Source organism: Helianthus annuus, chromosome 12 (assembly GCF_002127325.2).
Source record: "Helianthus annuus cultivar XRQ/B chromosome 12, HanXRQr2.0-SUNRISE, whole genome shotgun sequence".
Taxonomy (NCBI): Eukaryota; Viridiplantae; Streptophyta; class Magnoliopsida; order Asterales; family Asteraceae; genus Helianthus; species Helianthus annuus.
The window spans coordinates 36,625,690-36,638,172 of record NC_035444.2 but is presented as its reverse complement, the minus strand read 5'-3'; the positions used below and the strand labels follow the sequence as shown (position 1 = coordinate 36,638,172).

At 32.6% G+C, this 12,483-nt stretch overlaps 1 long non-coding RNA gene across 1 annotated transcript; it reads left to right on the top strand.

Moving 5' to 3' along the window:
* The first annotated feature begins 1,002 nt into the window (after nt 1-1,002).
* On the top strand, nt 1,003-3,723 carry LOC118484868. Its single transcript, XR_004874786.1, has 3 exons — nt 1,003-1,088; nt 2,770-2,814; nt 3,276-3,723. It is a non-coding gene; the product is annotated as an uncharacterized LOC118484868 (long non-coding RNA).
* Nucleotides 3,724-12,483: the final 8,760 nt, after the last annotated feature.

Below are 12,483 nucleotides of genomic sequence, written 5' to 3'. Positions count from 1 at the left end.
TAATTAAAGTAATAAATGCTTTAATTATGACAATGAAATACTAACGATTTAAGAGGTTGTATGTTTTTAAAGACTTTAAGAAACTTTGACCGGTTTACCAGGTAGAAGTAGAAAGAAGCAGAGTCCCTTGACGCGCATCAGCAAGTTGGGAACGGGAAGAAGACACCGACATGAAAGCCCTTGAGTATGTTGCTTTCCTCTTCCTTTTTTTATGAACATATTAAAATCATGCAACAGGCTATTAAAGTGAGTTTTACATTTTACTTACAATACCATTGATTAAATTGTTGGTTATTAGGATTAACATACATGTATCGTTTTTCATAGGGAGTTGTAGAGGAATTTGGTATACCAAAAATCGAGGATGCCAATCCGGTAGCACTTCAACCTTCTTGGCGATTCGGTAATGGAATGTTTGCAGTCGTTTTTGTTGTTTGGCCTTCTTATAACTTCTTTGAAGAGTCGTAAAGCACGGTCTTGGTGTTACGGGGCCGGTTAGTGTTTCACCATGTTTGTTTTACAGCCATGAATCTTTATTATGGGTATGGGTTTGATAATTGGGTGGAATGGGTATGTATTCAATTTTAATCTATTTATTTATTTTGTTCAGATTCAATGGGCTCAGAGACAGCTCATTTTGTCTACTTGATTTTGAAGGTATTAGTTGTAATCTATCTAGATGTTGGTTGATGACTCACTAATTCCACGATTTTATATTCATTAGAGGTTTGTTATATACTTGCATAATGTAGATAAATGTGTCTGTTTTTCAAGTTCCAACTAATTCATTTAGCTATCCAGGTTCTTGGTTTTGTGGATTAACTGTAAAAGTTTATGCTGCATACAAACAACACAAAGTTGAAACTAAAGTAACTGTTTAGTTCTTTCTATTTATTATATAATGATCTCTTTTATTTATATGTGGGGTTAAAGGATTAAACCTAACCGAAATGATTGAAAATGAAACTATTAAACGTGGAAAGTGAACGAATGGTGTTGAGATGACAGAAGAAGAAGCGCATTAGCCAAGCAGCAGAGACTATTTGCTAAGATGGTTGAACATATCCCATTTTAAACTATAAAATTAGGTAAGATTTCTTATCTACCTCACTATCATGTACAAAGTCTATTTGGGTTATTTTACTACTACATGTTTGAATTTCAATGTGGTTTGTACTGTTAGTTTATATTTATATGCTTGCTTATTACTAAGAGTCAGTCAAAGACAATCCTTCATCTTATTTGTTAGGCATGTTGCAGCAAATGGGTCATGCAGAATATACAGTTAAAAAGGGAACGAGTCTAATGGCTTGATTGGGTCAAAAGTTGTCTAGAGTCCTAAATTGATATACTCAAAACATTATATTAATATGGTAAAAATATTGGTTTTGGGTTTTGTTTATAGTCACATGGAACGTGATACGAAAATCGGTACGCAATTCGGGCCTTTCTAAAAATCGGTACGTTGGGGGTAGGTTCAGTTGGGAACGCTAATTCGATACATGGTACGGTGTATCCTATCGCGTATCACTGTAGTCTGGTACAGATATCATATACATATAAAAAATATAAAATAGATCTTTCATTAAATTTTCAAAAACATAATCAAAATTCAAAACAAAAACTTCATAAAAGAAAATTCATAATCAAAACATAAATTTCATAAAACTCAATCTTACCGAAAGCCATTTGCTAATTGTTTACTGTTTTCTTTTTGTAATTGACTTAATTGAATTGAAATATTGTGTGCTAGATTGATTGTTACAGCAAGTATTTATAGTTAGGGTATTTATAGTTAACATTGCATGGGTAACAATTAAAGTGTGTTAATTGTAGTGTGACAAGTTAATGGCAGGAAAAAAATATTCACTTACCTCTGTTAATGAAAAGCGGGAAAAAGTTAATGGCTTTTCAAATTCCGGTACATGAATCTGGCCATAGCGAAACGCCGACCGCTACAAACGGAAACGTGTTTCGGATCGATTAAAAACGTGTATTTAACGATTGGAACACTATTATAGTACATAATCGGGAACGGTCCAATTTAGCAATCGGATACGCGTACAAGAGGTGATTGGGACAACTTTGTACCGCGATTCGGTACGACCGATCTGGTAGCGATACGTGGGTCTTTTATCGTTTCTTGTGACTATGATTTTGTTATAGTATTTAACATTATTTTTGTATATAAAAGTTGGATACAATGTGTTAGCCATAAGCTGACTTAGCATAGTTAAATTTTATTAAACCATTATTGGACTACCTAAATCAGACATTATATATATTACAAATATGCAGACTTTTTTTTTCTGTTGGGTAGTTTGGTCGATTTCGACAGTTTATGGACACTCCTAGGATGTACATGTTCAGCATTATGAGTATTTGACAAGTTCGGATTATTTAATGAAAGATGTCCCAGGTTACTCTTTTTGCAATAAACTTAATTCTCCATATTTTTTATTTTTGTCGGTGATTTATTAACAGGTATCACTTGTATCTTTAAGGAAAGATGTCCTGGGTTACCCTTTTATGACGGGTCAAATAAACTTTGGGTTGTGTTTTATCTCAAACGGGTCAAGTGAACTTTGAGTTTTTTTTTCCAAATGGGTCAGTAGGTTTGAAATTGCTACACTCTTGAAAAACTTGAGTTATTGTGGTGAGAACATTGTTTTTTTTATAAACATAACTACCATTTAAAGTATTTATTTATTAATTATGTGCCATTAATGCTATGTGTAGTTACTGTATGTTTTTTTTGTTGATTTTCAGCTTTGTTTTGAAGAAAAATACCCAGCTCAATCAAAGAGGTGGCAGGTCCGTCTTTCATTATTTATACCATACAACATGACTGTTAATGTGAATGAGGTCATTAGTGGTATGCTTTGGGGCAAACTCATCAGGATGATGACCACTATTATATAAAATATATGTATGTTTTATTGTATTTCTATATATATTTGATATTGTATATACACCCAAGTGATCATTATCTCAATCATAGGAGTAACACTAGGATTATATATATATATATCATAAGACTAGGGTTATATACCAAGTTCATTTATTCCTATATGAAACAAACGGGTTGTTTGTGTCAATTTTATAGCAAGTTCATATTTTTCTATCTGCAAATATTATTTAGTTGCACTAAGCCATTTTTTTGGACATTTAATAAAAGATGTGTAAGTTATAACACTTTCTTTTGAGATAAAAACATAACCCAAATCAACTTATACATTAATGAGATGGATCGAAAGTACTAATTACATATGCAGACACGTGGACTTGGGTCGAAGATTCTTCAAGGTTCGTTCTCGGTCAGTTCGACTATGAAAGTCTTGGGTCGAAGATTCTTCAAGGTTCGTTCTCGGTTAGTTCGACTATGAAAGTCTTGGAGAGAGCTCTGTACTATTTGCACGAGCAGGTGTATGGTGTATGACTGGTTGAATTGGGTCAAATTCATACCATTTTTTGTCAGTGTATTAGTGTGTTGTACATTTGTGTGAAGTGTACTGGCCTAACCTATCGATTCGAATTGTTTGACTCTTTGAACTGCCCGATCCTCCCATTTTATGACCTCTAGGATGATGTAAAGTTCAGTGAAATTTGTAGCGAAAGTAATTGATCTTGTAGTGTTTCATTGAAATTTTGCATTATTGTTTTTTCAGGCAACCATTTTTGAGGAATTGGAAAACCGTTTGAAGTGTAGGTTATGATCGGGGGTGGAGCCACACTCTATCATGTTTAAACGTATTTTTTTTTCAAAAAATAAAAAAACATATCATTTCTCAACACACGTATTCATAAAAAGATTTAAGGGTGTGTTGATGACTATTGAATCCGTATATTATTGTTGCTTTTGATTGTAATTTAAATTTTCCTACCCGGGGAATAACCTAGTTTAATATAAACCATTCGACTGATAAACGCTAGAAAACCCAAACATCAAATATATCGTTGTCAATAAAGTGTAGCTGTATGGTGTGGACAACATTGTCATTTATCTTTCTTAACTGAGGATTAACAATGTTATCCAACACCATACAACAACATTTTATTGATTTTAGCATGATCAAATTTACAGTTTTAAGATGGTTTATTTTGTGGCGTTCTTTTTCTCGGTAAAACGCCAAAAAAGATAACATTTTGGCTGAAAGGGTGTAAACTCAATAACATTTTGCTGCATGAGATGGACAAAAATTATAGAAAAAGAGGCTGATTTCATACGAAAGTCGAAACAACCAGTGAATATGCTTCAAAAGAAGAAAGAGACTGGTCAGTGAAGATTTGGAAGATCAATATTTATTTTGTTTAATTTTTCTTTTTCAGCTGATTGTTATTTAAAATAAACAACGTCATATCTAATAAAAACGCCAAAAAGGCAAATGTCTACACCTTTGGCGTTTATCAAACCATCCTAAAATTAATTTGGACAAGTATTATAAAAAAACTTTTTTTATGTATTCTTTTTTTTATTATTTTCCTTTTCAGTTGATTGTTGTATAATAAAAACGCCATATATAATAAAAACGCCAAAACAGCCAAAATGCTTGTTTAAACGAAATCATCCTGTTAAACGCCCCCCAAAACTCCCAAACTATAATAAAATTAGTTTGAAAAAGTATAATAAAAAACCCAAAAATAAAAAAACAAACTTGAAAATGTAACTAGAAACAGTAACTTCAAATCAGAAAAACTGAAGATAGGGGAAATTTATTATATTAGAATCTAAAACGTCAAACTTGAAATATGGGACGTGTTACAGACTTCAGAGATAAAGCTTTTCAAAAACAATAATTACAAACAGTAACTGAAAAGACGAATATTTTATTATAATAAGGCACCGCCTAACTTAGGTGCCAAAAAGAGATCATATAAAATGATACATCTCAGCAACTTCCATTTGACCAAACCAAAAAAAAAAAAAAAAACAAACGCCAATACTACTAAATGCCAATCACTGTAAAACGCCAAAAAAATCAAAGATGGCTAATATGCTTTCTTGGATATTCAGTAATTGTTATTCGTCAAGTTGCACTGAATGAATTGTTAGCGAATGCGAGTAACTAAGTAAGATTTTGCTGCATGAGATGGACAAAATTTCAAGAAAAAGATATATACTAATGCCAGTCATATGGCATTTTGTATTTTTTGTTCTTGAAGAAGTCTTGGATGAGGAGAAGAGATCAATGATACTGAAGAGTGGGTTGATTATAAAGATGAAGATCAACATGAAGAAAAAGCGAAAAACCCACCCACACGTCATAGATCTATGTCCCCAAACATCCACAAAAAAGCCACTTCAACAGACGAGCAGGCAAAATAATCAAACCGATGGGTTTGTTAAGTTTTACATAAAACGCCTTTTATTTGGTGACAGTTCTTGTAATATTAAAGAAGAGAGAGACTAATGATAGTGAAGATTGTGAAAAGAGATCTGATTAGGATTTTTAATTTATTTTCTTCCCTTGTATTTTTTTTCCTGTGGTTGAAATATAATTTAACAATACTAAAACGCCAAGATACCACAAACGCCAAAATGTTTATAAAAAATAATAGAACAATGGGCCATCTTGTTTTAAACCCCTTGAAAAACGCCATTCAAATAGATTTCCTGCCCCCTGGGTTCTAATGGCATACGATGTGAATAAACGCCATAAACGCCAAATGTTGATACAATGAAACCATTAAATGCCATTAATTATTGAATTTGGTTAATGTCAAAAATCTTAAAAACCAAAAATTAAAACAATATTGGAAAAAGCGGAACTGGAAAGCAGAAGATAAAAGGACAAAAAAGCCCCTCCGTCCTTTTCTAAGCGGCGGGACACGTGTTGGGCCAGGAAGCGTTCTCACCGTTCTCACACTTTTGAGCGTTTTCTCCCGATCCCGTTTCTAGTTTGCTATGCCTTTGCTACCAGTTCTGCTACAAAATTCTTGCGATTTGGCTACGAAATTTGCTATGCATATGCCTGGGTTTGGCTACAAAATTTTGCTACCTTTTGCTACTGAATTTGTTACAGAATTTAGCTACGAATTCTATTTGAATTTTGCTATGAGGATAAATATGGATTTCGCAACAGATTTATCTACACATTTGGTCATGAATTTATCAAAAATTCCCTTTTTGTATATAGTTTTCTTTATTTTGCCTATAAATATTATAATTAAATCTCAATAAAATATAATCAAAGTAACATGATAAAGATCCAAATTATCCCAAAGCAACGATAAAGATCGAAATAAACCCAAAGCAACGATAGAGATCCAAAAGCAATATAATAAATTTCAACATATCTTAAGTTGGTGGCAGGTTTTGTGACAACAACTGAATTCTCTCACTCATTTTGGCATACAACCTCGCTCTTTCTTCGATTTTCTCCATCATAGCATAGCATGTTTCTCTATTTTATCTTGTTCCAATTCCGCTATTTTTTCATTCAAACGTTGCACCTATAACATCCAAAGCAAAAAATAACCCGTTAACATCCATTATCACACCTTATAATATGACACATTATATCAAGTTCTAACCAAATATAACTTAATAAAAGTCATTACATCCAAATGGGGGATGTTATAACACAATACACACAAAAAAAAAAAAAGAAACCTAACTCAATATAAGCCGATTCATTTAAATAACCATTATTAGTCTTTTATCACATGAAAATATAGACTTTTATTTTTATTAAAAGAAAATATAAACCTCAGTCACTTCTCTCTTGTGGATATGAACTATGAGTACTCGACATTGAGGATGCACCCGACATCACATTATGTGAGTCAGTGATGTTTCCAGTGCCATAAAATCAACACTTTTTTTCCACCGTCCGTTTGTGACCACAATTCCATGTCAATTTCCGGGTGTAAGTGATGTGTTGTTAAAGCAACATGATTTTACGCAGAGTTAATGGGTTAATATTGCATATTATATAAGATTATCATATTTATTCCTTATTATGATTTTGAAGGTTTAAATGGTGCCCGTGAAGAATTTGGATGAAAACCTGAAGAACGAGGCATACCTAAACAAAACAGTGCGACAGGGAAGAAGTAGTACTTTAAATGGGCATATCTTGAGCTCAAAAATGAGTTACGAGGCGTATTATACGTGAATCTTGACTGTTTTGACGAGGCGCGTCCAAATATGGGGTTTTGGCCATAATTCTTAAGGTACATGTCGTACTCCCTTAGAGGGTACGGGTAGTACTCATTGGAAATCGTTCGGCTAGCTCGCAGTGTTATTATTGTGCTATGGGCTTAGTTACTACCCATAATCCCCTAAAAGGGAATGGGTCGTACCCGATCCATATGGGTCCAGACGTGTCAAAACTCAAAATCCTATATTTCAGTATTTAAGACCCTATGACGGAAGGAAACCGGACAAAACGCAATTTGGAAGCTGAGAAGATCGAGCAGAATTGAAAATCTAGAGGTCTAGAAGCTTGAAGAAGTGAAGATCCTACCATCCAGTTTGTGTCTAATCACGTATATCAATTTGGTTTGCTTTCGTTTTCAGTCTTTTGTCACGTGCATGACTTCTTTTAACTTCTGTAAGCCATTTAGGCTAAGATGATTATTTTCCTGGTTTGATTTATACATTGGTTTTTACGTATGATAGTGTGATTTTAGTAAAGTTGGGTTATTTTGATCTTATGATGTGTATGATTACTTGTTATTATTGGTTTTAGATCTGATTTGTGTGGTCTTATTGATCTTTCTATGAAGTTATATATGGTAGATTCACCACGTATTATCTTTAGGTTATAAAAGTGCACTTATAAACTCAGGCTTGAAACCCTAACCGGTAATAGACAAAGTAGTGACATAACTGATAAAACTTGTGAGCTACCTAAGAAAATGATCTGGAAACTAGTTAGAGTTTTCTATATGGTTGATCTTGATTAGTTCTGAAATCGCAATGTCCGTTATTCAATTTAGAACCCAACCTAGAAACTATAAATTATGAAGGATGATCACTATAACTTGTTTCACAAGATTAGGTGGTGTGTGTCTATAACATTGATCCTATAGGTTTTAGGGATTAACCCTAGTAGGCTCTAATCCATTTTAGCACTTCTTAGGTTATTTAACTAAACAACAAACGTTCTTCATAACTAATTAAAACCGATAGTCATTCTAGTCAAGATGAGTCAAAGCCTAAATGGTCAATTCTATAATCAGATATCTCAAAATCCATAATTTGTGTTTACTAGCTATCACTAGTTACTTCATAAAACACTTTTACATCGGTTAGATATTGACATACGATAGATTATTAGGAGCCACTACGTCTTTAGGATCAACACTTGGTTCGGCCATTTTTGTTAGGGCCAGAACGAGTTTTGACAAAAATGTGTGCGGGTCAAAATGGGTTATTCCAAAAAAATGCTCCATTTGCTCATATTTAATACATCCAATCAAAAGATCACCCTCGATCATGGTCACAAACGCTTCTAACTGTTTTCTTGGTCATAGCAGCAAACATCTTCAAATTCAAAATAAAGAATTTTTATAGCTTTATCATTTTGAAAACACAAAAATGGGTACTACCGTAGTGCCACTTCCATATGCTAAATCTAAAAACATAACAAAAACTAAAATAAAATAAAAGTTGAAACTCCACAATCTCAAATCAGATTCTTGTCTAGGTTTTAACAATCTCCACTACCTGCAATAATCATCTTCAATTATGAAGGAAGTGTTAGAAAAAACTGAATAAATTCTTGATTTTTTGGTAAGTATAAAATAGACATGTATCATGATCGTAGCTATGGCTATCAACATGAAGATCAACTCATAATCATTTTGGTAATTATAAATCTTAATCTCAGAGCCTAAATTGAAACACTGGAGTTTACTTTGAAAACATAAGTTGAAGTAGAGGGAATTTATAAACATAAGAAATTTTAGGCTTTAAAGTTTAACTAATTTTCTAGTTATTGTAGTACTCAAAAACTGTTTTAAATACGATAAAAGAAGAAATCATAAACCCTACTAATCTTTTTCGATTCAATGCTATGGGAAAATCAAGAAACTGGAAGAACGAACCTGAAGCTGCCAAAAATACAAAAGAAAAAAAGGGAAATTATGATCAATGTACAAACAATGGTAAGAAAGTGAGCAAAGACTTTTGGATTTAATTGCTAAACAAAGGATCCTTAACATTGTAAGTCAAGTGCATACCCTCCGAATATAATAAAAGGACCATATCTACTTCATGTTACTCAAATTTAAGTTATAGATGATATTGTTCTAAGAATAAAAACATCTACAAATGTTCTCATTATCTTTGTTAAATTATGTAGACAATTATGTGTTCAACACTCATGCATTTTATCAAACACTTGGTAGGCATTTATTTAAAACATTGAGGAGTTGCCATGTATCAACTTAGTTTAGCAAGCTCATCAAAACATATAAAATCAATTAAGAAAGTGGTTAATTTAAGCTTTAATAAAATCCATATATGCAATAGAAACACAATGGATTAAATATAGTGAAAGCTGAGAACATATGTGATACCTAATTGTTTGAATATAGTGATAACTAAGATGTGACACTCTTCACTTAGCAAAGTTAACACATATCTTAACTACAACATTGTTGCTATTACGATACATTAATTGGGCCTTTATTTGGGTAAATAAATCCTTATAATATGTGAACTTATCGTGTTAGTGGGATGCTCAAAACAAAACAAAACTAGAGGCTCCTACAATTTACAGAAACTTTCGGGAATTAATAAGTATTGGCGAATAACTAGTAATTGTCCAAATATGGAAATTACATATAATCAAACTTCAAATATATGTATACTTGCTATTTATAGCTAAGATAAAGTCAAAAATACCAAAAGTTTCCTTAAATGGAAGCTTCAGTTTAAAAACCAACAACAATTGTTACATTTGTAACGCAATCGACAACCGTAACCTAAATAGTCATATTAAACTTCAAACAAGTCAAAACTTACTAAATATAGCTAAGCTGAGCCAAAACGAGCAAAAGTTTCCTTAATTGAAAATTAGAAAACCTAAAACGTTACATAAGTTACACTTTTTTTTGTTTTAAGCGATTATGTAGTGAATTTAATTAAATATCTATCTATTATAGTAAAAGAATTCACTTTAGCCACATGCCATGATGATGTGGACATTCTCTTAAGCCAGAGAATGGAACTTTGAGCGGCAATTCTTTTTCTCTTTATTACACGCACTCTCTCTCTCTTTCTCCCTAATAAAAACCCTAATTCTAATTTTCCTTCATTCATCTCCTTTTTTCATTATCATCGAGTTTCTTTTGTCTTCCCCCTTCATAATCATTTGTAAACCCTAGATGAATCTACACCAGTTCTTCGAGGTTACTAATTCAATCTGATGGAATGATTGATCTTTATTCAGGCATTTGGAGAGAGGGAAATGGTCGATATATGGCAATAAGAGAGAGAGAGAGAGTGAGTGATAGAGATAGAGACGGTGGTGGCTGTTGTTGCGACATCACCTGCCACCGGCGACGATGATGACCAGCGGTGGCCAAGGGTTTTGATCAGCGGTCTCGCTTATGACCACAGTGGCCTCCGGTAAGCGTTAGATAGTCGATTGGCTCCCGCAGATGTGTAAGCCGAGTAGATTGGTGGCGATAGAAATGAGATACCAGCAGGCAATGATGATTAAAGTATGTCGATTTCTTCGTCTCAAAGGTGTGTTTTTCGTATAATTATCTTTCTTCGTTTTAACTTTCTGTCATCGATTTGATGTTAAATATGCATTTGTTTTTCGGTTAGGGTTTTTAGAATCCTCCAATCGATTTGATGTTGAATGTTCATTTGTAAGGTATGTCTCATTCATTTAACTTCGTATTTTTTGAACCCATTGATTTTTTTACAGATTAGCGTTTTCTTTAGGCGTCCATTTTAGATTAGGGTTCTTTTTGGGTTATTTTAGATCAGGGTTATTTTTTGACCGTATAAGTTTTAAATTTTTTGAACGGGCAGTTTTCATAAAAGTAATAGTATTGAATTATGAAAAAAGTGGTTTTTTGTTATGTGATAAAATATCATCTTTAGTGGTTTGAACTGTGAAGTGAGTACAATAATGTGTTTTTTTAATCTTTATTCTATTATGTGGAAAGTGAAGGTATTTGATGCTGCAAGTTGTAATTTATTAATTTACACTGAGTTATGCTTTGGTGCTTGATACTTTGATTCACTTTTAAAAAATCAACTTTTGTAAACCAATATACTTGAATTTTCACATCAAATTAACAATTTTTATGGTGGAATATATGCCAAAAACACACTAGAATGTGCTATTTTGTACAAATTAAGTATGTGAATACAAAAGAGAACCACCTTCTATAATGAGATCACTCATTTTGAAGAAAAGCTGTTGTGGTAGTCAAATTATCTCACTATTGTACAGGTACTCCATTCCCTTTCTTCTATCTCTTGGTTTGTTGTAGTTAAACTATGTTGGTCCCCTTTTAGGTAAACAGTGAAAGAGAATCTATACATACACTAACTGTTAATGATTGGTTTTTTCTCAGGTATTAAATATCCAGTGTTAGGCTCTTCATGTCTTGCCACTTCGCTCAAGGTGTTTTTATTCATTATCTATCAAATTGCTTATGATATATGCTTCGCTGACTATTGCTTACTGCTACAGCCTACAAGCAGGTTGTCTACAAATAACTGCATTAAGGACTGTCGCAATCACGACTGTAATTTGCTATACACACTACTATACTATTCTGCGTAGTACGTCTTATGAGATTATAGTTCTTATTTTGTCAAAAGTTAAAAACTTGTAGTATATTTAAATTCGAAAGCATATATTTATTGATCTTTTGAAGTAAATGCAAATTTATTTATACTGGTGGATGTAAGAAGTAGGAACACATGTTTTTTATTATTTTGATTTCATGTGGAAATTTGTAGAATATGAATGATCTGTTTTGTCATTATAGTTTGGAGAATAGAGGAAAACCTGCTGATGAACTAAGAAGTATCGATATGTTCATACCTATGTGTATGATGAGCCTTCTACACTTGATCAGTTTAGTACTTTCTGGCTTCCAGAACTCAGGTGATTAGAGGTATGTCTTATGTTGGTTTTATTTTGATGGAATTCGTAGATCTTATTCTACTTTTTGTATTAGTTTAGGTTATTCAGTTACGTGTCAATGTTGATGGAATTTTCTATAAAATAAATACATGGGTTGAAGGCGATATATGGTGGTGATATTACATGATATTGAAATTGGTTCACTATACATGGGATGAGTTATGATGGAAAATAATCACTAACGAAAGGTATTTAAGTGAATATTCTTTTTAAATTTGTTCAGGTGGCTAGAAAATATAAGTTAGTGATTTTGTGTATTTTGCCTTTTTAAAAGTCAAAGATATAGATTTTTTTATGAGTTGACCAACATCTATTTTGAAGAGTTTTTAACTGAGTATGAAATGTTTTATTAAGCTAA